Source organism: Notolabrus celidotus, chromosome 21 (genome assembly GCF_009762535.1).
Source record: "Notolabrus celidotus isolate fNotCel1 chromosome 21, fNotCel1.pri, whole genome shotgun sequence".
Lineage (NCBI taxonomy): Eukaryota > Metazoa > Chordata > Actinopteri > Labriformes > Labridae > Notolabrus > Notolabrus celidotus.
Window position 1 is genome coordinate 23,471,942 of NC_048292.1, and position 27,428 is coordinate 23,499,369.

General features: G+C 42.0%; 1 protein-coding gene across 1 annotated transcript in view; it reads left to right on the plus strand.

Annotated features, from left to right (window-relative positions):
* The window catches only part of nav3 (neuron navigator 3), a 292,564-nt gene that overhangs the window by 54,835 nt on the left and 210,301 nt on the right, over positions 1–27,428 (plus strand). The gene's annotated exons all lie outside the window — the stretch shown is intronic.

Sequence of the window (27,428 nt, forward strand, 5' to 3'; positions counted from 1 at the left end):
TATCGTGGCCCCTGGAATCACTACTGGTCATGAATTTGCTATGAAAAGTTTAGCATTTACATAATCCAGTCTGCTACAAAGCCTGCACCACAGCGCATGAAGCCACTCACTCTAAATTGCAAGTGACTGGCACACACACCATGGCTGTTAGGATTAACTGCTGAGAAGCCAGACACGGCAGGGACTTGGTCTCGCACACATACGCTTACACACATCGTCCCGTTTCTACCCACATTCGCCGAGCCACAGACACACATTGTGCTGCTGTTCACACACTGCGGTGACTGAAGGCAGGGAGGTGATTCAGCAGACGCAAGAGGGTGACCTGAGGTGTCAAAGAAACCACGAGGAGCCCAGAGGAAGCTTCAGCAAGATTATTAGCCGTGGATGCTCTTTGACAAGAATGGTTTGACTCTTTGTATCTGCTGAACGCTTCCTATTAATCGTCAAATTTTTATGTAAGTAGTGCGAAGTGTAAATAAAACTTAACTTACTGAAAGAGCATAGTTACCTATTAGGCTACTTAAGTAGCGTTAAGGTGGGGGAAGTCTTTTTGCCTCTGATTCTTCGTAGGAGGTAGCAACAGAGGCGTAATAGAGGAAAGATGGTGGCGATGTGTAGCGTCAGAGCAGGCATGGCAGAACAGCACTGTGTGTATGTGCATTCCTGAGTCTGTGTGTATGTGGTGCACCCACTGTGTTTTTTCATGCTGTCCATCTCAAGCTTCCCCATCACCATGACACAATGTTAAATCACACGCTGTGACATCTTTGTCAAGCCATTTCAGGGCACAATGTGTAAGAGGCTATTAATAGTCAAGGGAAAAAATACATATACACACTTTTTGCATTCCTACCAATACATAATGCAGAACCTACACCCTTTGGGCCGACAATAATCCACTGTGAGCAAAACAAACCTCTTTAAACTGGCAGAAACCTTGAGGAGAACCAGACTCGTTGGTGAATAGCCATCTGCAGGACGTCATGAGCTGAGAAAGTGGGAAGATGCAGAAAGATGGAGACATTTCTTGCACAGAGCTAGAGATATTTCATGCATATAAATTGGGACTGACTCTTTTACACAACCTCACATTAGCCGACCTGATCAGAATCTACTGCAGTCCTGCTGCTATCATGAGTTCTCATCAGCTCTAATTTTCCATCTTGCTCCTTAAAACAAACCGAGCAAAGCCGGGGATTTATGTGAGAGTTGGTTTTCATTTTGAGAAATCAAAACCACTTGCTGATTTACGGGGTTGGGGGGTTTGATTCCCCTTGAATCCCCACCTTCCATACGGAAAAGCATTCTGGATTATAGCCTTAGAGAAATGGCATAACTTATACTGTATATTTATACGTCAATTCAACAGCTGCAGCGAGGGGAGCCCAGGGCCTCGATTGAGAATCCATCCGTGAATTAAAGGAATTGCTAACTGTTCCCAGAAGCCTCAGCTTGCCTGGCCTGTGGGGCGGCTGCATTATATTGGGGAGGTAAATCAGAAACACACCCTGGGATCTCCCTTGTTGAGTTAGTGTTGGGTTCTGATTTTCTGAGGTGCTGAAACTGAAGCAGAATTTGTTCTCCATTCATTTGAGCCTGAGTGGTGCAATGAAGGAAGAGGCAAAGAGCAAAGAGAGGATGGCAAAGGAAGAAAGAACAGTGGTTATGAAATAGAAGAGAGATAATCTAAAAAAGTAGTGACAAGAAGGAAAATACAAAGTGACACTGAGGATTGCAGAGAGAAGCAGAGGACTGTATCAGAGCCAGGGCCCGGCTGTGACCCTTGCTTATTCAGTTGTGTTATGTCATCCAGACGAAGCACCTGATTCTCTCATCATCCCCCTCTGTCTCAAAGGCGAGACTAGACTTCTCTTCCTCCCTCTCTGTCCCAAAAGAGTTCACGCATGGCTGTGTGATCACTTTACAAGGGGACAGTGAAGAGGATGACAAAAATGAGGGGGATACAGAGGAAGGTGCGATGATAATGAGAGAAAAATGGTGTGGAAAATATGAGGAGGGTGGTGAAAAAGGGAGAGAAATTGGAGGATAGGTGGAGGTAGAAGAGGAAGTATGAGAGGGTTGAGATAAGGGGTGAGAGAGGGAGAATTTTAGCAGCCAGCAGCGGATGTTGAGAGCAGAGAGGAGAGAGAAGCTCTTGTAATGGAACAAGATCAAAGAGGGTTTTGCAGCATTTTGCAGCAGCATGGATATAAAGTTACAGTATATTTTAGGAACATTTCTCCACATCATTCTGCTCGCTTCCCTCTGTGTGTCTTCAAAGTACTGCAATCATTACGTTTGCAGACAGACACTTGAGGTTGCATTTCTTTGTCTTCTTTTGAAGTTGGTTATCCTCCAACTTTTCTGCTTCGTCTTCCATCCTGAGTGCTCTGTGGTTGTTGTTTATGGTTGTTTGCAATACATATCCAATAAATCACCTGTTAATCAAACCACGGCCGGTGAGGTGGTCCTTTGGAACAATAACAAACCCCACTGCCTAGTAGGACAACACTTTATGTGATCATCTCTGCCTACTTAACAAATCATTCCTGATGTTTCAGAGAGTTAAAGGATAGTTTCTTCTTTTTTAAAGTGAGGGTATACGACATACTTGTTAATAATTAGTGTATTACCCACAGGGAATCCCGGTCAGCTCAGCACCTCCAGACATTAGTGTCTGAGTTGTAGTTTCTTATGGGGACGTCAGACTGCACAATCTTTTTGTCACCCTGTCAGATTAGACGTTCACAGAGACATCAATTCATGCTGTGATGCTCATGCTCCAGGTCTGGAGTCAACAGGTCAGAGGTTTTCAGAGGACAATAAAGACAACATGGATGAGGAGAGGAGGAGGAGAAACCTTGATTCAGTGATTGCCAGGGAAAAACCTCGGTCACATGACTCCAGCTGTCCAACGGTCCTGCTCCGGACCGCAGCAGATCGGAGATGGACCGGACACGGATCTGGTGGAAGTCCTGTGTGAGGTATTGGAACCCTGAAGAGTTTTGTAGCTGACCATGAATCTGGATGGCTTTGCTGTTGAGACATTGGTGAATAGGTCAGTTATTAAATCATAGCAGGTGTTAAGGGTGGGTCATGATCAGAAAGAGATTGTATTTGTCATACTGAAAAACTAAAACGTGGCTGACCAGCTTTAAACTTAACACAGTCCTTCTACCAGCTGAGTATTTCTAACTCCTCTCAGTAATGTTCTTTGAATAATAATGATAATTTTTTTTACTCCTGAATCCGCTCTTAAATAGCACTCTTTATCTGCTGAACTGCAGGTTATTACCTCAGAACAGGAGCTGATGTCTCTGCAGATAGGACTGATCACCTGCTTGTTATTCACTGCAGGTAGCTCCACTTTAATAGATACTTCACACTGGCTATCACCATCTCTCCTCTGCTCTGTCCGTGAAGATGAGAGTGGAGATAAAGGATTCATTGTCTACTCTACTTATCTCTATCTGCGCCCCTCTCATCTCTCCATCCCTCTCTAACATTCATTCTTTTTGTCACTTGATTTTCTTGAGTGGGCTGTTGTGAAACGTTGGTTGTTGTTTTTTTACATTATTTTATTCATCACTGTGAATGAAATAACTTAAGCACCTTTGATAGAAGGTTGTTTTAAAGTCTGTTAAAGGCCAAAGAAAGCAGGAGAATTCAACAATAAGTCTGAAGCCAGTCAAAAAAGTCCTGTGTGAGTTGAGTTTGATGTCAGTCCAAAAGACCCTAACCTAACTTTGCTGAAAAGTCCAGGTTGTGTGTAACACAGGTAAAAAAAAAACAAGTGCAGAACAAGTAAATTAAGGAAAGACTTAGGAAAGTGACAGGTTTCCTTGAATGAGTGTAACGTGAGGGTTCAATGTGTGGTAGTTGGGTCACTCTATCAATAAGAAACAGCAGGATGGAGTCAGATAACTTTCTCAAGTGCATTTTACTGTAGCCACACTTGATCGGCATAACAACAACACTTCCTTGTCACTCAATGACATGTCACATAACCAACCATTGAGAGGCTAGGATGACCGAGATCCAGGGAAACGTAATGAGAACTACAGAAGTACATTCAACATGTTTTTGTCCCAACTACAAATGCTGTAGAAGTAATTATAGCAACTGAAGCCAACTGACACCTAAAGGTCATAATAAAGTGTTCAACTGTTAGGGTTGCACTGTTGTTTTTATATCGTGATTGAACTTGATACAAACAAAATCATGATACCTTGATATCTAAAGCTCTTAAAGAGTGTAACGTAAAGAGGCGGAGTTTCAGCCTCCTGGCCAACAGCTATGTGTTCCCGCCTGTCAGTCAAGTCAGTCATGTCCTTATTTGGGCAAAAACTTGTCATCTTAATATCTTTTGAACCGTTGAGTTAGAAAAACATTCACCCCCCATACAGTGTGTCCCAAGACAGAAATTAGTGATGTAGACCCAAGCCATTTTTTGAACCAGGCTGTAAACATGTTTATTTCCGCTGCAAAGATCGTCTTCTTTGAATGGGTGTGTATGTGGTTTCTGGTGTTTCTGCAGCCAGCCTCAAGCGGATTCTCGATGAATTACAGTTTATAACACTTCCGCATGGGCTTCATATTTTGAGACCGGAGGTTGCTGCTTGGTTTGCACGAGCAGATTTCTCGAGTAGGAAATAGAGAAGCTCTACAGATTTGACTGTCTTAAACTTCCAAGTTTTTAGCAGAGTGGTAATGTTTCTTCTGGTTCAGTGAGGTTTTATCTGTGCATAAATGAATCGCAAATCTAGAACATTAATGTTTTATAAGAGCAAAGGCTTTCACACATTCTTGTTGCTGTTCTTGTAAATCTTCATCTCTCACCTCTGCGTACCACCCACGTCTGAAAAGTGAACTGTTTCTGAAAGTTGATTTTTAAAAAGGCTCTTTGAAAATGCAGATATCCTGGACAGAGTGCTTTTCTAATGCTTCAATGCAGATTAATAATCTGCTGGAAAGTAGACTTTCCGCTCGCTTCTCAAGGTCTCACCTCTCTGGGATGGATTTTGTTTCCTCACCAGGATCTTACATTATGCCTCATTCTGCATGTGATGTTTAACCCACTTTAAAAACTGTCTTCCAAGTATGTTTGTCAGAGAGCACGCACACAGATTAAGCTTTTATAGATCTCCTGTTTACTCCTGCATACAGCAAAAGAAACTGCTGTACTCGTGAATTTTGCGATCATTTAGCAAATGGATCGTAGACAAAGTGAAATGAAAATGCAGCAGACACGCTCTTCCGTTGCATTTTTTTACACTCTGACATACAGAGTCATTTTTTATAATTTGCTCTCTCTGCAAGCTAAACAATCGATCCACAACAACCCTGAACCCCTCAGCTCTGCAGACGTTGTGTGCTCGCATGTTCTGGAGTGCATGCTCTGGGAGTGTGGAGCTAGATTGCTTTGTCGTCGCAGTGTTTCTCTTGGGTTTCTTTTTTTCCCAACAAATATGAGAAAACAAATCAATCAGCATTAGCTGCAACTGTGCTGACTCGGAGTCAGAAAAGAAAACCTTGCAGGTGTGTGCTTGTAATTTTTCTCTTCATTGCATTGTTTGCCTGTCAGAGCTTTGATGACAATGCTTTTCCAAGATTTATCACTGGAGTAGATTCTGTTAGCTCAAGAGGGCGTGGAAATGTCTTGATACCAAAGCAAGTATTTAAACTTTGCACTGTTACCTAGCATCCAAATCAACAAACAACTCTCATAAGAAATGTTTCTGTGATTCTTCATGCTGTAATCTCTGCACACATTTCCCACATGCCTCAATGGGAATCAAACCTCTAACCCTCACTGTATGAACGCCCCTCTCGCCTCTCTAGCCTTCAGGAGGAGGAGTTGTAGACAGTGACGTTGTGTAAAGGCACATCCAGCCGTCTTTTTGATCATTTGATGATCCGACAACAGGCCCAAACTTGGTGTTTATATTAATCAGTGTCTGAAAACACAGACTGCTCTTCCCTCTGAATATTCACATTTCATTCATGCCTACATTAAACTGTTTTTCTCCACACTTTGATCCTCAGCACCCAAATGTAATCTTTAACTGTAGAGGGCCTTTCCTGCACTTTTTAAGACTTCTAATTGCCCTGTTTAATGGAAGCTGAAGGAAGAGAGGGCGATTGTTTACTGTACGGTGCAAGTCCTGCTCTCTTCCCAACTATTGTATGCCTCCATAAAGCTTTTGTCCGACAAACTCTTCAGCTACACTGTGAGCCTGAGTGAAAGAATCAGATTCAGCGCTCATAGTGAAGGCTTTGGACGATAGATTCAGGCAGGAGGAGTTTCCTCGATGACTATCACTGGGGTTCAGTGTCCTCAGCTGCTCCACACTGCAGCCTTTCATCAGTATTTTTGGACCCTGGCTCACCCAGGCCTCGTTCTGCACTATCCAAGCCTTTTTATTGGGCCTGTCCCGTTGACTCTGGGTCTAGACGCAGGGCAAATAGAGTGGAAAAACGCTCGCTGTCTCGTCCCAGACACATCTCTCTCCATCACTCTCACTCCCAGGAGAGAAGAAAAGTTCTCCCCCGACGCTTGTCCCCTCTTTTTCACTTCTTTTTCACTTCTTTTCCAATCTTCAGCCAATGTTATCCACCCCTAACATCAGAGGGGTCAGTTACAGAGCTGTCTGTCATCGTCACGGGTATTAGGGTTCTGTTGTCTCTGCCTTTGACCCCGCCAGTGGACTGAAACTGCTGTCACTCTAAATCCATTAGGGATGGGTCATAAATAATGTTGTCAGCCACTGGGTTCTTGTAACTGGATCACACAGTCCCTCACCCCTGGGTTTCATCCATCTCTTTGCTCTGTTGGAGGATCTGTAGTAATTAGGGAGGCTAATAGGCCCAAATTTTAAACAGAGCAGCAGCGAAGGGGAGGGGTGCTTGATTCTCAGTTTAGACAGAGCTGTTAAAGTGCTTTGAAGAAGCTCATTAAACATCGGTTTAAAAAATACAAAAAAAAGCTTCTCAAGCCTCCTTCTCGCCTCAGAGTCTCAGATTTCATTCCCAAAAAACGTGGCTGCAGGGGAGAGAGGAAAAAAGGTTCGGTCCTTTCACTGGTCTTCACTAGTCTTCTTCTTTCAGGCGGCGTTTTTTCTTACAAAGCCCCACCTCGGACACTGAGCTCCTTTGAATGCTCTTAAAAGTTGCATGTGAGCAATTGTCCTGTGTCCCAAAGCTGTTTTATTTTTTAATTCTTATTATTTTTTATGCTGTCTTTTTCTCTTTTTATTGTTTTGTCCCAAACAATAGCCTTCTGGAGCACAAGGAACTGGAAAGTCTGGCTCATTTGTCAGCTCTGACTCCGGTCAAAAATAGATGTTCATGTTTTCTTTTTGCGCTGGCTGGAAGTTCTGCAGGTCCCCTCGTAAAAAAAAAAAAGCACACTTTACTCTGTTTCCTTTTGTTTCCCTTCATTCGGTCCACCTCTTGGCACGGCGCGGCGGTCTGTCTGACAACAGGTGTTTGTCTCAACTCCTGACTTTGACTTTGTTTTTGCTCAGTTCTAAAGCATTTTACACCATGGACCTTTCTTTTGAGTGTTGTCCCATAAATACACAATATAACTGTGATCTCAGGGCATATAAAGCTTAAAAGTAAGAAACAATAGCAAATAGAGAGATACTTTTATAATATTTTTACTACAATGACTACAATAGCTTGTGAAAAAAAACACTTTCATGCTCACACTCTGTTTCCTGCCTCTGGGTTTGTTTTTGTAGCTGTGTGGGCTGACTGGAAGGCTAAAGCTATGTGTGTGTGGGTGTTTGTGAGTGTGTGTGAAAGAGAGAGACATACCAAAGAGACCCCTGCCTCTGTTTCTTCATGCTAAAAGTCATCAGTAGGAAACAGAGCTGGTAAAAGTGTGTTTCTGGTCATGTCCAGTCTCCATGTATCTGTCAGGCCTGTCTCTCTCTCTCTGGCTGGAGCAGATATTCAGGTCATTTCTTTCAAAAGAGCAAACGAAGGAAATCCTGACAGAGCGCAGACCGAGTGAACTCTGACCTCTGTTGTAACAGCTGCATGTTACAGCCTGTTACCAAAAGAAAGAAAACATGGGAAGCGACTGATGTTATATAATGAAGCAATGATTACTCTTCTTTTTGACAGTTTATTCTCCACAAGATGAATTCAGGGAATGAAAATTAGATTCATCTCTTAGATAAATATTTGCAGCTCTCGTAGCAGCAGAAGCAACAGCAGAAGTCAAATTGGCAGGAACAGAAGTGGTGCATGATTGATCGCCTCAGTTTAAAATCCCTTTGTCATCAAAACACAAAAAACAATCAACACAGAGAGAAGCGCAATCAATCAGCAGAGAGAGAAGACAGAAGATGAGAAGAGAAGACGAAGCGCTACTGTGACTCCTAAGGCAAGAATGAGCGAGTCATAGTCAAAGGAAGAAAACACATCCAGAGAGTGAAAACACACTCTCTGGATTCTGTGACTCAGCAGCCGCTCACCTGTGAATCAGGGCCGAGTCACAGACTCCAGATGTGGAGCACATACAGTTTGCTTTTACTGTAAATGTCAGGGCTGATTGGTCCAAGCGGCCAAACTAACCACAGTGTTATTTAACCCGTGTTTTCCCTCTGAGTCGGTGTTACTCTTTGATGGCTGTGTTGCATAAGCAGGGCTGTTACTGGAACTCCTCGTCTGGAGGTGAGTCTGGGGTGAACGACGGTCAATGTGTTTCAAGGTGATTTTAGATTCTTAATGATGATGAGTTTTTGTAAGGAGTATTGTCTCACTGTCAGGACTTGTGATTCAACATGAACTCGACCCGAGCACTGACTGCATCAGGAGTCAGACAATGAAAGGGAGGACTCAAACCAAACTCCATGAGCTGAGCTATAAACTCTTGAAGATTTTCCAGTAAATGCAAGCAAGAGATGTGCAATATGCGAAAGAACCATCAAGGACTGGACATCAGGATGGTCCCAGAGAAGTAACACAGGACTTCCACCAGATCTTCTCCGATTAGCTGCAGTCCAGCCTCTCATCTGTCTACAGCCACCGGTTGCGTCTGGACAGCTGGAGTCATGTGACCAAGGTTTTCCTGCTGTAATCACTGAATCAAGGATTCTCCTCCTCTCCTCATCCTTGTTGTCTTTCTGGTCCTCTGAAAACCTCTGACCTGTTGAATCCAGGCCTGGCTCAACTCATCATGACGGTTTGTTGTTGTAGTTAAGTGAAATACGATCTGGTGATAACACAGAGTGTTTTATTCTGAAAATTAACCAGATGTCTTCATTTTGTTTCGGTGCCTGACTTCCTGTCCCGCTCCATCTGCTCTGCTCGTGCCCTGGCATCCGGCAAAAATAGAAGTCTTGCATATCTGATCCGTTGCGTTCGGACCTGCCGGATCAGAGACGCAGCCGGACCGCAACAGAGTGGATCCAGGTTGCAGTTTTTTTTGAGTGCAGTGATCTCACTGCAACAGTGACATCGAGTGCATCTCCCCATTAAGAGAGCAGCAGTGCACATTCACAAACAACACACAGCACTGTAACGTCACTGGTCATTAAAATTTCCAGACACGCCGTCATACTCAATCAGAATCTAATGTTAATATATGAAATGTGATTTCCAGTCAGTGCAGATTCAAGCAGTCAGTAATTTGGAATGAGACAGTGCTCCTTCTTATATTAAATAACAGAATTGATAATGAGGACTTGATTGAACTCAGATTCTTTGGCCTTGACTCAGACCTGAACTCTGAGGACTTGAGTTTTGAGGCTATAGATGCTGTCCTGGTGGATCAGGGAAATCATGCAAATCACAGCTAATTCTGCTGCTGTCACACCCAGAGTCATGAGATTTATGAATCATGATGTTTGTAAATGCAGAGGGCTTGGCTTTGACTGAGTTACCTGATACACTGTTAACACCATTAATGGCTCCATCACAGGAATGAGTCAGTTCATGATCCAGACTAATCTTTCTGGTGTGCAGGTCCCTCTACTGGAGCCAGCACTGAACTGGAAAGTGAGGCTCTGGCAGAGTGAGGGTTTGTTTACTTGCTGATGGCAGCTTAGTTCATGAGAGGGTTTGTGTGGGAGTCTGGCAACATGCCCATCTTTTTTGGCAACTGATGCAACGGTTCGGTTTCCCTTTTTTTAGTATGCAGTTGCAGAAGTTACTGACTGCAGGATACTTTTGGTTTGTTGTTGGACTCTGGCTTCAACCTAAAGCTAAACTAAACTTGAATCTTACTGTTGTGGAGGATTGTGAAGGCATAATAATGCGAGTCCACTGAGATATCATGTGTGTTAGCATTATAAATGAGTTCTGTGCATACACTGAGATAGAGGTAAGGACTTTAGAACAGTGAACAGCCAATGAGGTTCCTTCATTCATTCTCTACCACAGAGAGTCATGACCCCAATCTCCCCCTGGTTCTTTCATACTTAACAACACACTCACACCTCCTGTCGCGTCCTCTTTGTTTACCCATACCTGCTGATTGATTCATTAATGAGAGGTCATTGAAGTTCGTTGTGTGCAGAAAGCTTCAGACTCACGCAGAGACATGAACAACGGGGAAGAAAACCTGACTTTCAATCAATGAAGGCATTAATAAAATTAATTATACAATAACTGGATTCACCTTTACTAACTCTTTGAAGAGGGATACACACGAGAAGTCTAAAAACTGAGTTCTAAAAGTCAGGCTATAAATGCACCAGGTGTGGTCATAAACTTAGAAAAACATGCAAATTACTTTCATGAATATAAAACTGGTTACAATGCTTCATGTGAAGTTTTAAGCAAACTCAATTTAATTTCCGTGCATAACTGTAATCATTAAGTATGCAAAACTATTGTAGCTTGCAATGAATGCCACATGTTATCATAGTCGAGTAAAAATGTCTGACCTTCTCCTGCTTTATGCTGGAACTGTTGTTGGTTTGGTGATAAAGTGAGTTAAATTAATACTCAAGAGGCTTCAATGAACATAGGAGGCTTGTGAGAGACATAATTGGGAAGAATGGTTTGAATTAAGTGTTGAGAAATCCCAACTTGAGTCTCTTTTACAGTTGAACTCCTAAAATTCCCATTATGAAACTTAGTGTAGTCTCTTTGTTAGAGCCTGTCAGGATCGGAAATGCGCAAATAATGTAATATTGTTCATTTATTGAATAAAAATGTGTTTCTTTTAATTATACAAGCCAACTCTTAAGTCTGAATATTAACCATTATGGCAAACAAAATTTAGGAAAACCCAATAATTAAATAAATAATGTATTTAAATATTCTTTAATATGACATTCAGTTTTCTTCTGCCACTATCCACAAAATATACAGTGTGTAGATTTTATTGTTTATAAAATGCTCTTCTTCTTCTTTCCTTAAAGGGGCATTTTGTGCACTCTGGCTTTCTGTACTTATCAATCTGTTTCCTGAGTGTCTGACCAAAAGGGGGCTCTATCTGGTTTATCTGTTATGGCTGCAGAGAACACAGGGAAACATGCCTCATTACTAACCAAAGAGCCAAAGCCACCCTGCGTTTGAAGTGGTCAGCTGTTCTGGCTTTCACTCTGACGCTGAGATTCACAGATGATCCTTCAATGACTCATTACGTTCATTCACACAGACCCCAAACTTCCAGCTCCACAAAAGGCAGATTCTGTTGTTCTACAGGCGGTGGAGAGGCTAAGGGTTAGTGTGGTGGAGCCCTCTGCTGGTCACTTTAGGGAAAGCCTGTTCCTCAGTGAGGATCAACAAGTATGATGATTGTTTCAGTGTCTTTGTTGCTTTGAGGCTCATACGTCTCTTTAAAGCTGGCCTCAGCCTTCTCTTAGATCTGGAGTTGATTGAAACGGTTTTTCACCTCACCTTCTAAATGACTTATGAAAACCTCTCTCTACTTTGAATTCTCTATTTTACAGAATAACATTGAAATCCATGATCAAAGGGTACCTCTGTCAAGAGAAGTCTATAAAAAAAAAGCCATCCTTGTTCTCAAATACTTTTGTCCTTGAGAAGTGAAACTAAACTGTAGCAAACTTTTCACATCAGTGAAAAAGAGCGGCCCGAGAGAAACTGTGGATGACTTAAGGTGGTAGAGCGACACTTAACATGATTAGCACAGGCTTAGTCAGAAACTAATTAAAAACACAGTAATCAAAGAACAAGTCAATGAAATTTTGGTTTAAATTTCTACTTTTCTTTTCTGTTATTATAATACTGCACTTTTCAACATGTCATTACACCAGTTGCACATGCTTTCAAAATGTGATGCATTTTGTATCAGTCCCAAATATGCAAATTAATGCCAGAGAGCATTTGGGTCCAGCATTTGACCCACGTTTGTTGGTGGCGTAACTCACTTTGTAATCAGACCTCATTCAGAGCGTGTGTAGAAAGTTATCTAACACACTGAGGGTTTTTTGATGATAGTCAAAGTGTGCTCACTTTTTTTATAACCTAGTTTTCTGTTTATCTGTTTTCAGCCTGACTCATCAAGGATTCAACAAGGTTTACTGTCACTCTAAAGCATGTAACTACAAGGAAGAGATCAAATCGGGTATGCATGTGCTGCTTAAAGAGAAAGCAATGTCACAAAAATACCATGAACACTTACACTACCAGTCAAAAGTTTGGACACACCTTCTCATTCAATGGTTTTTATTTATTTAAATTATTTTCATCATTGTAGATTAATACTGAAGACATCAACACTATGAAATAATCTGGTTTTGCCATAGTCTGGATTACAACAGTAGTCAAATAGGGCTATCCATTGTGTACTAACCCTACCTCTGAACAACACAACTGATGGTCTCAAACACATTAAGAAGGCAAGTCATTCTACAAATGACCTCTTGACAAGGCTCATGTTAATTAGAAACCATTCCAGGAGACCACTTCATGAAGCAGACTGAGAGAATACAAAGAGTGTGCAAAGCTGTCATGAAGGAAAAAGGGGGCTACTTTACAGAATCTAAAATATAAAACATATTCTGCTTTGTTTAACACTTTTTTGTTCATTCAATAATTCCATATATGTTCTTTCATAGTTTGGATGTCTTCAGTATTAATCTACAGTGTTTCAACTAATTAAAATAAATACAAACCCTTGAATGAGAAGGTGTTTCCAAACTTTTTACTGGTAGTGTATGTGTGGAGAAACTGCACGACTGTTAGTCAAAGCTCTGTTCTGATTTTAACACGACCAATGTGAGCACTCGGGGGCAGCCTGACAATAAGACCATACAGTGTGGGCACATATGCTGCATGCTCTGGCTGTGTTGTAAACTAATTACTCGTACAGTGTGACTTCACTTACCACCATGATGTTCATAAAATCATACAGTGTATGAGGCATAGTTGTCATGTCAGGGAGCTGAAGATCACTCTCATCAGCTAATCACCGGTGCCTGTCAGATTAGAGGCAAAAAAACTGATGGCAATGATGGCTGAGTTTATGTGTGATTTGACTTTGTAGATTTGGAAAATTTAAAAACTAGGCTTTGTGTTGGTTGAGCAAAAAGAGCAAGATGGTAAAGTCTAAAAAGGCAATAAAGTAGAAACAGTGATTTTCATCACACAAAAAAAATTATCTCCAGAGTGAAAACATCTTCCTCAAACATAGACGCCCTCTCCTCCTCAAGCCTCATTATGTGTTATTACTGAAGCAGGAGACCTCACTGATACTCAAAGAGTCAATTGTGTACCAAACAGTCATCCATTTAGCAGTCTGACCGCCTCGCTAAGTGGCTGGGCGTAGTGTCGACGTCCTGTCCTCGTCCTCTGAGAGGCTTGTTAATAAAAAGCGGCCCGGGCTCCTGGCAGTCTGGCCGGCACCCAATCAAAAACCCATTAATCTAGCGATCTACATTAATTTGTTTCTCAAACAAGCAGATGGCAGTCCCGATTGAAAGCAAACAGACATGTGTTGTGTACTGCATATAAACAGGCTTCTTACCCAAAAAACAAAGACCAGATATGTCCAATGGGGCCAATACCTGATCAAGATATTAGCAGCTTGTGGAGTGCTGATAGCTTTGTGGGTTTGTAACACTGTGTTTACCATAAGCTTAAGGCTGTAAATGTGTGTATTTATCTACCAAACTCCAACCTTCTGACCTCCCATCTGCACAGGCTTGATTACGATTCCCTTGTCTTATCATTCCTGTGTTTACCACCTTGTTTAGAATTAATTTTATCCCCATTATTGGCCCGAGAGGCAGTCGCTGCCTGCAGTGGCAACAGTTGCTGTGAGTGAAAGTGCTTCCAAATCAGGCCCAAATTGGATCCGTAATGTCAACCAACCACATCTAGCACCACTCAGCAGCTGAGTCATCTTGAGTTAATGAACGGTAAGCCTGTCAGATGCTGCGAGGAAGTGTGACTAATCCCTGGAGGCTCGCAGTGAGTCACACCAACACAGATCATCTCCTCTTGATTTGGTTTTTGTGGGATCAGTTTGGAGAATAACTCAAACCCTCTGGGGAAACAATAAGGATCCGTTATGTGCATCTGTAAGCATATATTCTTGGCTTCTTGCTGTAGCGGCGATAACTAATGACACGGTTGGTTTCCCCTGATTTGTTTGTGTGTTTTGGGGTGGGCGGAGCCAGCATACGTCTGAGGGAATGATTACACGGCCCTGCTGCCTCCCAGAATAGACGGGTGTCAGGCAGAAGCCTCAGGATGCTTTTTAAGGCTGTGATCTGCTGCCTCCAAACAGGAAGAGTTTGCTTTCAGCGCAGGCCCTCAATTAGGTCTGTTAACCACGTCAGTGAGGTGATGCAGTGTCTGCACTCTACGGTGATCTTACTCTGTTGAAGAAGGAGCTCAACTTGTGCGCTCATGGCTAAGCAGCTAATTAGTGCAGAGCTCCTCTGAGAGTCTGGATGTCACACAAATGTCTGCTGGCTCTTTAAATATCTGCTTGAGCTATATGTGGGTTTCCCTTCTCTATCTCAACCGTTCAAAGCTTACCTGGATCCCATCTTCTATATCTAACTTATAAATTATTTTCTCAAAGCACAGAGAAAGATTGACTTTGCCTCCAATTGTAAGGAAGAAAAATGTGCCGGTACTGATATAATATTCAATCAATTTTTTAGATGCAGTATTTCTCTCAGATTGTGCACCCCAAATTTTGCATGGATATAAAATGCAAATGAAATTAAAAGCTGCAAAGTGAAACAAGTACTTATATTACAGATGAGTCAATGTTGCTTTACATCGTGAGTCACATCTTCAGCGTCACCAGTGATGCCAAGCTTTGTTTTCTACTTTAAACATTATGTTAAAAAGTTCTAATTTTGAAGATGTGACTCACGGTGCATATCTTAAAAAGGTATGGCCTGTACCTTATCTCCTATTGGCCCATAACATATCTATTGAGAGCTAACCTGTTCGTGTTGTTCTTCTTCTTCTGGTGTGTATGTTTGCGTGCTTCCTCCTCCAGCATCACAGTGGCAGCGTCTGGCTCTCAGGCCACAGAGCCATCGAGCCAGACGCTGCCTCACACGCTGTGGTCATCAGGGTAGGGTGAGATCCTGCATCAGTCTGAGTTTGCAGAAGTCTTTTAAACTTTGCTCTGAGGGTGCAGTGTGCGTGTGTGTCTTTGTTTTAGTGTGTGTGTGTGACTACTTCAGCATCTGTTGCAGCCTGTACTTTTCGGATGGACATGATTACTTGAACACACTGCTTTGGCTGAGAGTATTTATGACATTTCCAAGTTTTTTTTAATTTCAGTTATAAAACATAGTGTAGAGGAGGTGATGTTAAATAACTGTGATAAAATGAAATGATACAGAAACGAATAATCCATGACAACTCAGATATGTGTTTATACATATGATAACATGTATATGAAGTGCTATTATGTCAGAAGCTTTAGGGTGATTTAATTAGGAAATTGACATATTCCTTCATTCCTTCAAAGTAAAAGCATACACTTTGAACAAAACATCATGGTTGATGTAATCAGGAAAGAAGAGGTTTAAACTTCTTCTAGCATCTTTAAACAAATACTCTGTCGTTGCACTTTATATATAATTTAAGAGGTATCGGTCCATCCATCCATCCATCCGTTTTCTTACTCTTACCCGCGATCAGGTAACGGTGGGAGTAGGCTCAGCAAGTCGCCTCAGACATCTCTCTGTGTTTTCCATCTTCTCTTGGGGGATCTCGAGGAGTTCCCAAGCCGGATTCTTCTACATCTCGAAGATAATCATAAACTACATTGAGGTTTCTTCAGTTATTAAATATATCAACAAGATATCTTTTCAAACCCGCCCTCTGTCATTAACAAAAACCTCTCCATGTGTTTTTATGGACGTAACAGTTTCTGGCAGAGGATACTGTTCATCATTATAATTGCATTAAGGTTTATCGCCCTCTTCATTTGGTTCAGACTCCTAGAGTCTGAAAGTGTGATCAGACGGAGGGCAAACAAAGTTTAGACTCAACTTAAATTCATGTACAGACACTGGGGAGTTGCTCGCGGGTACGGATAGACAGAAAATTAGCTCGGAGCTGTGCAAACTGCAAAGATTTGGGTGTTGGAAATGTTAACTTGAATTTCCTCCGATCTTTACATTTTCTGAGCTGACTTTAAATGTGCAGAGAAGAAAAAGAGCAATACGGATTCTGGAGGGAAGTACTTTCAAAAATTGATTTTCAGCCGAGTACTAATCCCAGAGTAAGAGCTGAGTGTGAACCCAATGGGACCCGCTCATATTTTAGAGCGTGTTCTTGCAAACTTACTCTCCAAGTTCCATCAGTTTCTTTTAAATGTTTTCAGACGGTGAGTCTATGAAAACATTTCCTATATTCCCTTCTGTGTCTTATTTTAGTATTTTACTGCTTCACTTTCACCTCTTCACCTCTGTGTTTTATGGCTCTGCAAACTAAATGACCTGTTGGATGTAGAGCCGTTATAAATCTAGCCCTCCTCTGTCTTCTGGTTTTAAGGTCAAGGCTGCTGGCTGCGAGAGGAAGGGTGTTTGTGTTTTAGGATGTGTGTTTGGAGGATGCAGAAAATGACTCTTACTTCCTCTGATGGTTTTACATCGCATAAACATGAAACAGTCGCTGAAATAAAGTGGTCTTAGGTTTACTGTGGGTGAAGTTCAGAGAATCTCTCATGCAGCAATTCCTTTTTCATACATTTTTTATTATTGGGGCCGAGTTCAGCTGGAAATGGATCCATTTCTGCAGTCACTGGTTACATTTTTCTTTGTTTTTAACAGTTAGTGGGTAGCCATGATTTAGATGTTTCTTCCATGTGCCAGGCTGGCTAATAAAACTGAATGATAACAGATATTTTAGCATTTTTTTTCCTGGCAAAAAAGAATGGAAAGCTGCTCGATGTAATAGTTCCCCTCTGTGCTATCTTAAAATTTTGCTGCTTTGGCAAATCACTGCCTGTAATGCGCTCTTTACCACAGGCAGTTTGTCAAATTGGTCAACACAAACATCAGTCAGTCTTTAACTCTTGTCTGCTTGCTGCTGTGTATCTCTAAATTCTGCATGTCCGTGTGTCTTCAAGCTGTCGTTTTTTTCCCCCCCTTACCATCTTCTCTTTTCTCTCTCTCCACTCTTTGGCCTCCAGTTCCTGCTGGGCTACAAGTGATCAGCTCTGACTGACATGTGCGTGTGCATCCAACATGGGCTGTGTGTCCAAACTTCTCCCAGCCATGCAATTATGTCATTTTCTGCCTATGATTTCCTCTGAAATGATAAAGTGGCTTGGCAGATCCAGGCATGAGAAAATGATGACTGAATGCTTCAGTTTTCAGCATGAGCTTCTCTCCTGTTATCTGCTGTTTTGAGTGAAGCTGTTTGGCCAGTGCCAACCTGGAAGTAAGACGGGGCTGGTTTGTGTCTTCCAGTTTAGGTTAAGAAAATAATAAAGACATGTTTCTTCTTGGCTGCAGCTCTGGCTACTATCCTCAAACAGCCTTGGTGTGATGCTTACATGAAGTCATGAACATCATTTGTGCCAATTGAATGCACAAAGTTGCCTATGTGGCATCTGATTCGAAGAACCCTGATAGCCTCTGTTTCAGGGTGCAATGAAGTGTCTGTTTCAGGGTACCCTTACCCTCTCTTTCCAGATCATTTAGAGTCTGACACAAGATACATATAAGCATTCGTTCAAGGCATCTTATCCGACAGTTTTAGTTGGGCCCTGTATCTTTTTAGAAACCTTTTAATGGCTGTTTCTAGGTACCATTAAGCTTACAATGGATGGATTAAGCATTTCTTTAAAGCATCTATTTACCCATTACCATCTGTTCCATGATACCCTTTGCGCTTGTTTGATATAAACCTTAGGAATCTATTCTGGGTATCGTTATCTTGTGAGTAAAGGCACCTCTGTCTGTTTGACTGTAGCCTGTGTTGAGGTACAGTTTTTAGTTACCCTTTAAAGTCTCTCCTAGTCTACCTGTAATCTTCATTTAAGGTTACCCTGAACCACCTGGTTTAAAGAACCTGTTTCATTCTGTTTCGAAGCACACCTTCAAGAGTCTGTTTCAAGGTACCCTTTTGTTTTAGAGCTGATTCCCCCTTTCAATCGTTTTTAAGTTACCCCTTAAAATATCTGCTAGTAAACCTTGAAGCTTCATTCAAAGCTGCCCTTAAATATCTATTTCGAGGTAGCCTTTATGAAGTCTGTGTCAAGGTACCCCTTCCTTTATTTTTGAAAAGAATTATTTGGAGTATTTTAGAGTTTCCCCTAAGTGAATGAACTCCTTAAAGTGTGTTTTGTGGTATTTTTCTTTCTTACTTACATGGTTTAGACTGAAATATCTCTTTGCCCAAGTTAAGGCTTGTACACTCTATAACTTTTAGTTTAAATGTGGATTCTAACCGGTCTTTTTGGTGAACTTTTGCTTAAATTGATCCATTGCCAACTCCCCTCGTGTTGTATGGCTGGAGCAGATCCTCTGAGTAATAATGCCTCAGATAAGTTCAGATTTCCTTGTGATCCTGTGTGGGTTACATATACTGTAAGTTACCGTACATTACTTTTCTTTGTTGTTATGTGCAAACAGTAAAAACCTTTAGCATATCAGGAGTCGGGCACCTTTATGTAGAAACGTCTTGGATCGAGCTGCTTAATGATGTATTAATGATTTAAATGTATGCAGCTGGCTGAATACGCAGCTCGACCTTGAGCGCATCGTACATGCTTAATCAGTTTTCCTTGGAGAAACACAAACAGTGATGCTCACTCAGTGCTGTTCAGGAAATGTTGAGTAAGACTCTGGCGGCAAGAGTTGAAGTAAACCAACATGTTTTCTAAAGTTCCATTTTTAGTCTGACATGGAGAAATTGATTATTCTAATTTAGTCCTTTGTTTTGCATCTGTTGTTGCATTGAATTTGTGTTCCATCGCTGTGTGTTGGGCTGCCTCATCCCTCTTGTAAATACAACTGGACGGATCTCCTCTAACCGCAGAATCCTCTGACTGATTGACAGTTGGCCCAGCAACAAAGGTGCTCCCTGCTCATCCTTTGGATTGAAATCCATTTGTGGGAAGCTCTGTCATGTAAAGTGGGTTATTATTTTGATCCCCCCCATCACATGCGCCAGACCACAGGGAAACTTTGAGTTTATGATTTGTTTATTGTCTGTGTAAACTCTCCACTTGGGTGTTTGCTAGATTGGAGAGAGGCCATGCTGGAAAGCTGCCTGCTGCTATTACCCCTGGATTAGGTGGGTTTGAAGGAGGGCCTCTCTATTCAGCTCCCTGGACAAGATAATGATTGTTTCAGAGGGAATAGAGATGGGTCAGAGGTATTCCAAGAAACACCAGGAAGGTTTAAACTGTGGAAATTGCTTCCAGGTGCTCGGTTGATGTAGCTGGACACTGACAGTCGTGCCTGTCCCTAGAGGAATTAGCTAGAAGTCTCATAGTTATCTTTAATATGGATCTCTTTTCATTGGACATCCTGAAAGCAACAGATGTTCACAGTCTGATATCTCCGGGATCATGATATCCATCTTTTTAACTGACTAAAGGAAAATTGATTCCTGATTTTGCTTGTCTAAAAAATGCTGCTGGCCAGCTGTCCAGCTTTAAAAAAGTCCCAGCAGTCTGAATGACCTAATTACTGCTGCTTTCTTCACTGACTATCTAGTAGCATTAACATGGTACCACAAATCCTTAAGTTGCAAAATCACTGACCCTATGGACTTTTTCTGTGAGTAAAGGCCCCTGCACTTCAGATTGCCTTCAGCTCATTTAAATGTTAGACCTTGGAGGAGGAGAGGGCTGTTGGCCATTTTCCAATCAGATTAATCATCTTAAGTAGGATATTTGTCTGGGCGAACAATAGTCTGTCCTGTAAAATGGGACCATGACATCACCCAGCACTTTGACTACTTTGTGAAGCCTTGAGTTTTCATATTGGCCTGATGCCATCTCTATCTCTTCTATCAGAAGAGACCAAGTTTGAAGACCAGAAGGTGGATTCTGACTGCTACACCAATACCTGTTGGCAAGTTGCTGTAGTGCACCCTAAAGCCTTGGTTCTCAACTGTTGGGTCAGGACCCAAAAATGGGTCGTACTGCCATTTTTCAACAGGTCATGGATCTTGTGCTGAAAATAATCTCTGCTGCACCTTTATTTTGAAGGACGTTTATTTTCTACAATGCAGTGTGTGCAGAATAAGTGACATTTATTTAACGCAGTGGCTTTAACTAATCAGAAAATCTTTAGATGATGTTACAGTGTGCTCACATTGGTAGTGTTGTAAATTCAAGTAAAACAGGTGCTCTGGAGGAATAGAGCGTTACTTTCAATATGGGTTTGGGGTTCAAGGGCTGTCTTCAGGCACTCTTGCTTGAGTCAAGGATGAAGTTAAGAGGCCTTTATTCCCTCAGGGCATATCTCATAAAAATCTACAACAACATACTGGTTTCAACCCTCAGAGAGTCTTCATCAAGGCTTGGTAGTCACTTTGGGTCAGCATGCATACATTTGGACTTTTTTTAAACCAGTAGACCTCTCAGCTGTTGACCATGAAACAAAATCAGGTTTTACCTCCTTATTGACAAGCATGCCAAAACATGAAATACTTGCAATGAGAATGTACTTACTGAATTGGGAGAGACCTTTGTCTAGAAGGTCAGTTTTAGGGATAATGTATAGTGGTTATATAAAACAGAATCTACAGGGTAAGCAGAACTGACACAAAGACGAGGGGTTTTGTCTCACCCTGAAATACGCTGATGGAAACCAACGATTTTGCCACAGTGTCAATAGGCAGAGGAATCGGGTCTGTGGATTGATTTGATATGAGATGTGTGATCAGTCACTGGCATCATTTTGGCTTATAGAAGTGAATTACTGTTTTCATGTGGTTTGGACCAATCAGAATCAAGTATGTAATAAAGCAGTGTACTAACAGTCCTCAAAGCAGGGTGACAGGTAAATGTTGTAGTAAGAGTTTTGACAAAGTTGTCACATTTCTTGAGGAGAAAACATTCAAACTAATTTGATATTGAAGTTCAGTTTAATTTGTTGTCTGTGAAGGTTCTCAGTCATCCAGGTCATGGCAATTCGAAGCCAGATCTTTAGGCAACTGGACTGGTAGAAAATCACCTCTCCTCCGAAAGGCTTCTTCAGTTTGAAGAAGCCTTTCGGAGGAGAGATGAAACGTCTTCAAGATTTTCTACCTGTCCAGTTGCCTTATGGATCTAGCTTCAAAGTTTAAATGTGTTCAAAAAGCAAGTTTGAAGGGATCCCTAACTTTCCAACTAAACAAAGAATAATCATTGTTTTACTCATCTAAGTGAAGACACTAGCGTATTATGAGTTCTTTTTTTCCATTCCATGGTTGGCACAGGTCTCCTGTCAAAAGAACAGCACAGGCAGTGTGTTTTTTCTGTCGAGTTTCACTTCCTGTGTGTATCTGTTTTTATCTACCACGCTCCATAAACTAAACTGACAGGGATGCTGCTGTCTGATCCTGTTCCCATCCCTCCATCACTCCTCGTTTGACATGACCCAGAGACAGAGACAAGTCAGAGAATCATGGAGGAAGCTACATCACATGCAGTCCGTCAGCTCATCGCTCGTTTAGTTAATGCAGCTTTATGTTGTGTTTAATTACATTTAGGAGCCATGCGGGAGCAGCACCGGTGCCAAGTTGAGGTTTGGAGCCAGCTTAGCCACAAAGGAGACGTCTCTGCCTGTTAGTCTGTTTCAAACAGCATTACACAGCTGAACGTCCTCCAAGTGATTGTATATATGCTCAGAGCCCTCGCATACAATTAAGTACTTAATTTACTCGACAGTGTTGGAATGATGCCCTGATTAAAGAGCTCATATATTAACATCCATTCAATAATAGTGGATGGATAAATACAGCAGTTTGACTTCCACTCTGCCCCATCTCCTCTCACTCCTGCATCTCATCTTTCTCCTTTTACCCGGCTCCCCCCGGAGGACAAACAGCTCCACTGCAGCCTCTGCCAATTATACCTGCGTAGCTGTAGTCACTGCATTGTGATCAGGACTGTTGAAGGCAGTTTATCCGCTCTGGGGTGAGAGCCGGCTGTTTTGTTGGTGCCGTTTTGGAATCCCTCGTGCTGAGTGGAGAGATCTGCAGAGCGGGTGGAGAGAGAGAGAGCGGAGAGAAAGAGGAGAAAGATACTTCATGAGACATCAGGGAGGATAACATCACCACAGAGACAAGACTTCTGCTGATTGATGCTGGCTGCCGAAAGAGAGGAAGAGGAAAGAGGGTGGGCAAGAGGAGGGGGGATTCAATGTGTGTTTGTTTGCTTTTGTATTAGTGACTGGGGATTTGTACTAGATGTATGTGTTTGTGAGTGTGAGTGTGTGCAGGCTTTCTCATCCAGCATGTGTATCCCTATGATGTCAGTGGTCTCAGTCAGCACCACTAAAGGTGGCGTTATTGCTGATGTTTTGACTCTGCTGTAGCCGCGGCTCTGCTCCCCCAAAGCGATTGGGATTCTGGGAGGAGAGGCTGACGAGTGCAGGAGGCTGCCAGGCTGAACTCTGAGCACCAACCAGGAGAGTCATGAAGTGAGTGGATCAGTGAGTTGGCGCTCATGCAGAGAAAGGAGCGAGGCTTCTTTAAAAATGTTACTTTGATGTTTGTGTGCGATCAAAAAGCTCAGATAGAGAGGGAGGGCAGAGAGAGGAGTGGTGATAAGAGATAGAGGTTCCAGGTCAGACCTGGACCTTGGACATTGCAGCTTCTGGGTCTGATACATTTTTACCTCTTTGACTTTCCTTAAAGTTGAGAGTAAACAAAAGTGTTTACTCTATGAGGTTTTTTCTGGATGTCTCTGAACTCTTTCGTGGTTGGTTGATGTATTATTAGTTCAAACTGATGTGCTGAAAAGGAGGATAAAGTGACCTTGGTTTTGGAGTTTTTATGGAGATAATCTGTGTTGCTCACTGCTTTAAGTTTCTCACATTTGCTGAAACTTTAAAGCGACCACACTATGTTGTGTTTACTTCTTTGTAGATTACTTCTTCTTTTAATTTACTTGTAAGACTTTTGCGATGAGGTCTGATTTAAACGTCAAACAAACAATGCTGACAGATATCACAGGCTCCAGTTTACCCAGCAATAAAATGACAACAGCAGGATTCTGACTATAAACTTAATTACGTGCCTCTGTTTGTGCTTCTGCTTCCACCAGTTGACATATTTTAATTTTAGAATTGAGTTTCGGAGCACACACTGTTCCAAAGTGGGCACATTGGACCAAAACAAACTTAGAAAGTGACTCAGCGTTATTGTAAGCTGTCACAAAGCTGAGCCTCTTTCGAGTAAACACCTTCCAGCTACTGTGGCTTTTCAGAATAACTGTTGAATAACTTTAAAAGTCTGTGATGACATTTACATATTCACCTGCTGCTGTGCATGAAAGCCAAAATCAGCCTTTTTGCAAGAATTCGGATGATTTCTGTACCGTTTTCAGTCCCGCTGGGTTTGTAGGTATTACTGAGACTGTCATATAAGCAGATTTGTAAGCCCTTGATCTACCTCACCTTGATAGGGCATCCTACCCAGTTTACTCAGATGTCCAGACTGCTTAGCAACCCCCCTCACTGCAGCTCACTCAGCTCATTCATTTTCTCCTGAGGCTCCTGTTTAACTGCAGAAAGAAGGCGCATTGCTAGTGTTTGATACATTTTCAATTGAATGAGACTTATTTGAATCTGAGCCAGAGACCACTTTGATCATTAACTATTTCTACATCAGTGTTTGATCCTCTTCAGATGCATACATGGAGGTTTAATAGCAGTGTTTGCACAGTGCAGAATTTCAGTCTCCTCACTTTACTTCTTCACGTCAGTCTGTGTGTGAAGCTGAACTGTCTTGCTGTGGTAAATGCTGCTGTTTCACGGCTCCATGCAGCATAAAACAAACTTTCCAAATCAAAAGCAAATACAGTTTGACCTTCACGGGTAGCGCCTAGCCCTGAAGATGTGTGTTTATTGAATCATATTCCCCCGGGAGCTGCAGCAGACGCAGAGGCAGAGAACTATTTTAGAAACAAATTCACCCAAATTGAATTCATCCGCTGGGTATCATTGCTTCCTCTACGTAGAATAGACTTCTTCCTTTCTCTGTACCTCAGTTTTTCACTGCTCTGACCATGTCAGCAGTGGTTCAAAGGCCTTTTTATTTCTTCATAAACTGTTTTCATGTGTGCCTTTTTGTGCAATCAAAGAACACTTGAGTGGAAGCACCAAAACAAAGAAAACTCTCAAAATACTTCAAAACAATCCCATGCATACTCTCATTCACATCAGTGCTATTGCATCTGATGCTTGGTTGATGTTCCCGTTATGACATCATCTTGTTGCATCCTCTTCTTCTGCATTGGATCAATCTTACCTGAGTTGAAAACTAGCACTTACAGCAGTTCATCTCAATGCACTCCTCTCTTAATGCTCAAAACAGTGGATGGAAATGAATTTGGATTTGCTTTTGCAGCATTTGAGCTAAATCTGGATGGAAGCCTGACTATTGCTGACAGAAACTCTTCACTCTATATCTCTGCTTTCTCTGCAGAAGTGTTAATCCTCTGCCCTGCTCTCCTTTAAGGGTGTGAGAGGAGAAAAAGGGACAAATGTATGGCTGTGTGAGGTAGCTTCTCGAGTGTCGTCCCAGGTCTCTGATGAACTTAGCAGTCCAGCAGCTTGAGTTCAAGCTTTGGTTTCCTGCAGCCTGATGTGACTGCAGTAGTAAGCAGGAGCAGCACACTTTTAGTTTCTCTCTCTTACTCACTCATTCTTCCTCCTCCTGCACTCCTGTTTGTTTACTTGCCCCCTGATGGGATGTGGTTTGGATTTGGGGTGTGCATTTTTTGTGTGAATGTGTAAGAGAGCCATATGTTTGTTCACACGCCTCTTTTCAGGCATTTTTTAGCAGCATTGTGTTTGCCTGTGTGTGTGTTTTCCCCATGACGGGTCTCCTGTTTTTAAAGTCAGCGCTTTACAACTTCTCATCATGGAGGAACTCTCTGATGGAAACCACAACACATAAAAACTTCAGAGAGGCGGCGTCTTTTTAAAAAAAAGCATGCGTCTGGCTTCCAAGAAAAAAAAGAGCGGGAAAGAAAGAATTGTTTTTCATTTAGAGCGCTGTGTGTGTAAGAGGTAAACGAGGGGAAAACTGATTATTTCATCACAGAGATTAGTAATGTTTTATGAGGGGATTCCTTTGTAAATGTCTCCCACTTGAGATGCCGTGAAGCTTGTTCTTGTAATCAAAACGTCATCTGCAGAAAGCCAAAGGCACAGACACTTAAGTTCTGTCAGCAACCACTTTAGCAACCATTTAGAGATGGTCATACACACTCAGAGAACATTTCGCATGTCTGAAAGGATTTTCCCCACTCCTTGCATCCAGGTGAAGCTCAAGCTTGGTGTTTTTTCTTAAACCCTGGGATAACAGGAAAAGTTTTCTGCAGCAGTGCAGCATTTACTGGCTTCATATGGGCTGGTAAGGTTTTTTTCAGGTCCCAAAATCTCAATTCAGGCTTAGCAGGAAGCAAGATGTTCCTTCATGGTTGTCTGTGGAAATTGGAATCAAACACACCCTCGGCACAGTGGAGGTAACAGGATCTCCTCTGTAGTTCGTGTTGCAGTGTCTCAGGTGCTGTCTGGGTCTTAGTGAGAGAGGAAATCCTGGAAAGTTTGGCAACTGAAAGAAAGTTTATCTGAAGTACATAATGTATAAAACTTCTCAGGATGCTAAAACCAGCATTTCTGCAGCAATGCTGAACCTACACACCGTCTGAAACCTCTCTCAGTGTTTATCTGCAGATACGGCCAAGCTCTCAGAGGCCAAATGTGACTCACATCTTTCGTCCTTTCAGAGCCCAGTGAAACCACAGCAGCTGTCGAGATCAGTCTGTCAGAGGCCAGGCAAAAGCTTTCCTTATCAAGCAGCTTATGGGCTCTAATGAAAGACAAAGCAGCCGTTAAGAGGTTTAGGTGACAATACAAAAGATTATCCAACATGCTGCTCTTCTAGGTTTGGAAACGTGAGTCCTAAAACGTCAGATGTCTCAGTTAAGACTCCACTCAAAATAAAAGTCTGGCTTGTATGACGTTACTTTGTGGAGAAAAACTCCTGTGTTTTTTTAATCTCTATTTGAGTTCTCCAAAGTGCTCCATAAAGGATTTTTTGGCATCTCCTTTCTTCATACTTCTTTGAAAATGAAGTTAAGAAGAAGCTCTGATTAAAAGTCCAGCAGAAGTGAAAAGGCTTGTCTGTCGGTTTCTTTCACTGCGATCATTAGGAACCCCGTGCAGAAGGATCATAAACAGCGTCGCCGCTCTCTGCATGATTTGAAGTGCCAAAGCTTGATGAAATATTTGTGTTTGTGTGAAGAAGATGTGCGGAGAGTCTGAGTGTTTGGACTGCGCTCCCTGGCAGGACATTTAGCACTTCACTGTAGAGCTGCAGAGGCAGAGCTGTGTTAGTGACATAGGCGGCATGCAGAAGAGGCGAGGGCTAGTTTAGAGGTGACTGTTAAAGAAGCCTTTGAAGGCCAGAAGTGGAGCTTTTATTCTTCATACAGACGCTGTTAAATTCTACCTTTACTACTCAAAGCTAGGTTGATGGTTCTTCTCTTTGATTTGATGCATAGCTGTGCTTTCTCTGCAGACTTTTCTCACCAATGATCTCGCAGAAATGACAAAAACATCCTGAATATAAAGAACTTTGGTGCTCATTTTTAATTTTGTGTGTGCTAAATTGGCTCAAAGATTGCATTTTCTCTGCAGAGTAAGATTGCTTGGCATGAGTACAAAGTTTATGACTGCTCTATATAATGCTGTGGCATTCTGTTTCTGTATTCTCACTGTTTAAAGCAAATCAAAGATCCCAAAACTGGTGAGAACTGCTTTGTAGGGGATTGGAAACAAAAA